This window comes from Hemibagrus wyckioides, linkage group LG23, assembly GCF_019097595.1.
Source record: "Hemibagrus wyckioides isolate EC202008001 linkage group LG23, SWU_Hwy_1.0, whole genome shotgun sequence".
Lineage (NCBI taxonomy): Eukaryota > Metazoa > Chordata > Actinopteri > Siluriformes > Bagridae > Hemibagrus > Hemibagrus wyckioides.
In genome coordinates, this window is record NC_080732.1 from 6,861,123 (window position 1) to 6,865,413 (window position 4,291).

The window sequence follows — 4,291 nt, forward strand, 5'->3', positions numbered from 1 at the left end:
TTTGCCATTTTTTTCCCAGTGATACTTTAATTTAAATTTTATTATAAGACTGTTTTGTAATTGCATTGCTTGTATCTTATCTATCTATCTATCTATCTATCTATCTATCTATCTATCTATCTATCTATCTATCTATCTATCTATCTATCTATCTATCTATCTATCTATCTACATATATATTTCACTTGCTTTTTTTTACTTAAATCTTCTATTTGCACGACATTAATCTATAAGTACTTATTCATTCCATGGTCGGTGCGAATACTCAGTTCTGATTGGCTGAAAGGTCACCGATGTAAATTAAACTCCAAAGTATCATATAGAGTGAGAGAGCTATTGTAAATGTATTTTCAATGTATTTTATTTATTTTAATTTATTCCAATAAATGTCGTATCACTAGTTTATTTCTGTGTCTGATTTTGAAAAGCGGTGGATTCAGGATTTTAAGATGTGCCACAGATCTCTCCTTTGCTGACTCCTGATTCTCTGACACACTCTCTCTCGTTGACTCTCTCTCTGACTCTCTCTCTCCCTCTGACTCTCTCTCTCTCCCTGACTCTCTCACTGAATCTCTCTCTCTCTTTCTCTCTCTCTCTTGCTGACTTTCTCTCTCTCTCTCTCTCTCTCTCTCTCTCTCTCTCTCATGCTAACTCTCTCTCTCTCGCTGACTCTCTCTCTCTAAAAACTCTTTATTACAATAAATAATTATACAATAATTATTATTTTATCAGACTATTTTATCTCTGTGAATGATTTAGAGCAAGCAGAATTCTAGATCTAACAACCTGCATATAAAATAATTCATGACAATTCAGTTATTTTTATCCTTTCATTAAAATTTTGCACTTCAAACATCAGTGATAGCTTTACATTACATGATTTTAATGCACTCCATGAAATTGTGTAATCCAATGAACCATAATGCTTACTTTTCTAAAAAAAAATAAAAATAAATAAATAAATAAAAAAACTAGTTTGTTGGTTTCTGTGCCACTTTGTGATTAGATTTCTTTAGGGTGTGATTCTTACATGTTTCTTACACCTCACCTCCTGCAGGGGCTCCTCAGAGTTCCGACACCAGCTCTGACATGGTTCTCTCCATGAGGCTGATAGATATCAGATATCCGATTCCTTTTGCTTTGTTGCCTGGTCTATTTCTGTGTGTGTGTGTGTGTGTGTGTGTGTGTAAGAGAGAGAGAGAGAGAGAGAGAGAGAGAGAGAGAAAGAGTGGGTTTTAATCATAGGCACCCCCACTGTTCAGTATGGTAGAGAATCTGTGAACTCTTTTTCCTCCAAAGTCCCTAGGAACCTTGATAATATACATAGCACTATGGACTCATGAATTGAGAGATTTGGAATGAAAATCAGACTGCCTCTGGCAAGAAGCTACAACTGGGTCATAGTTTGATCCTTCAGTAGAATGGTTCAGTGGTTCAAAAATGTTTCAGTCACCACAAAACCAAGTTTTCTGGTAAGAGAAGACCTAGTAAACTGCTGTCAAATTTCTTTCCCTGTACTCTCAAAGCCTTTATCATGGTAAAGTGGTACAGACTACAGAGTCGTTTAAAAGTGTGCTACTTTCCTGGAATTTTCACACTCAACAGTCTCTTGAGTACACATAATGTGTGAAAAACAGGAAGACACCCAGTGAGCAACAGTTTTGCAAGCTGAAACACCTTGTTAATGAGGTCAATGAAGAATGGCCAGACTGATTCAAGCTGACAGAAAGGCTTCTGTTTTGGTTTGAGTTTCTGCCTGCTACAGCCTCAGATATTATAGCAGTATTTTGGCTGACACGAAAGAACCTTCTGAAGTACTCACACACCACTATATTACTACGATCCCTCCACTGGCTTCTGGTGGCTGCCTGCATCAGATTAAAAAACACTAAAGCTTGCTTGCAAAGGGACCAGCACCCACTTACCTCAAAGCAGCCTGCATTCACTGCACCACGCTCCCTCTGATCCTCAAGCATCGCATAACTGGTACCAGCATCTCTGACTCTTCTTTGTTCTGGCACCTAGGTTGTCGAATGAATCTCACCTAGATGTCCAAACAGCTAAGTCACTGACGGTCTTCAAATGAGGTATATAGACCCACCTTATCCTGAAAAAAATTACACCGTCTATGCATTTGTTGCTGTACTGCCTCTCAACAGAGTTTAAGACTGACGGTATTCTTAGTCCATTACCAAAATCATTGTATTCACTAATAGAAACTTTACAGCACTTCTGTAAGCTGCTCTCGATAAGAGCGTCTGCCAAGTGCCGTAAATGTAAATGTAAATCATGCGATCTACTTCTGCCGTTGTAGCCTCAAGGTTCAGTGTGTTCTCAGATGCTTTTTGGTTCACCACAATTGAGAGTGTTCATTTGAGTTTACAAGGCTCACTGCAATGCATTTTACTATGATCATTCCATATCAGCTCTAGAGTTCCAGATGAGCAGTTTCAGAAATACTCAAACCAGCACATCAATAACCAATTCCCGGTCAAAGTCTCCATTCTGATGTTTCAGGTGATCCAGCTCTTGATCTGCATGTGCTTTATTTTATGCATTGTGCAGCTGGAACATGATTGGCTGATTGGATATTTGCATGAATGAGCAGGGGTACAGGAGCTTCTATTACAGAAACGTTTCACAAACGCATTTTTTTTTACCAAAGGTGCCAATAATTCTGAAGGGTAATTTGAACCTCTGTAATAAATAAATAAATAAATGAATGGTCTCTCTCTGTCATGACCCCATTCCAACAAAACACAATCTATGCTCTAAATATGGTACATAAACATCACAGATACTGATAATCAACGTTACAATGTCAAACCACACACCTTTGTTAAAGGTACAGGTATAAAGGCCACACTTTGTCCTTACTGATTAGGGTACATCACCACAATGCAGCATCTGCTGTGTTGCACTGTGGAACTTCAGGATTGCAAGCGAGTCACCACTACACTTTGGGAAATGACAATAAAAATAGGAGAACTTTTAAAAGGAGTGCACTATATGTTGAATAGGGAGTGATTTAAATCGCAAAGTGTAGGGCGATTGTATTTGATCACCACAAAGTGACTGATTCTGTTTTTGCAAGATTCACTTGCTAAAAGAGCAAATGAAAATACTGTTTTGGCGCCTTTGGCAAAGCTTCACTGATCTGAGGGAGTGCTAGGACAAAGCAAAGAGCATGAAACACACACACACACACACACACATACATACACACACACACTCATTATCCCTGTTTTTCTGTGCAAAAGGGAACATCCTGAGCTTGTGGCGGATTCAGATCTCTTTTCCAAGAGTAGTGGGAAGCTTAATGGCTTTTTTGCAGTAGAAGTCAGAGTTTATTGATGCTGAAAGGCTTCAAAATGCTCCTGTTGTGGTTTTATTCTCTTCACTGTGCCCTCTAAGGTTGTGTTTTATTCATGTCTGTTTATTCTCACTGAGCTTATTCTGCTTCTTATTCTTATTCTGGTCAAGCACTACAATCTGTCCTTTATAAAGCTTACGCTTGTCCTTTGAGTAGATGTTTCATTATTATTATTATTATTATTATTATTATTATTATTATTATTATTAGCAGTAGTAGTAGTAGTAGTATCAACACTTTGTATCACTATCTATCTATCTATCTATCTATCTCTAGAGAGAGAGAGAGAGAGAGAGAGAGAGTGGAAGGAAATAGAATGAAAGCATATAATAATTAAGTTTGCATCCAATATGACTTCTGCTAGAGGGTTAATAAAATTTTAAAACATCAAATCAATAACCACATCCTCCATTTCTATCTGATTGTCTCTGCAAACGCATAATCTAATTCTCAGCATTGTATATTACGCAGAGAAGACAAGGAGAAACCAAGAATAGGAGATCTTAATACTAGGACTAATTGAGAATCAGGAAACATTACAGAAGAATCCAATAATAACAGGTTTAAATACGAGGACAAATCCAAGAGTCAGAACCCCGAGACTGAAAAGACTGTGTCAGAGCACTAAACACTGGGGCTAACCAAGATGTAGCACACTAAACACTATGAGAAAACTAGATTCAGTATGTAGTCAGATTAACCAGGTTTCAGAGACTTAAACACTGTTTGAGTCAGACACATAAATTCTAGGACTAACCAAGTGACAGAACCCTAAACACTAGATTTAACCAATAATCTGAACCCTAATATGTAGAATAAACAAGATTCAGAAATATAAATTTTGGAACAAACCAAGAGATTTCTTGAGAACCGAGAGCACTTAACAGTAGAATTAGCCAAGAGTTAGAGCAAGGTAGG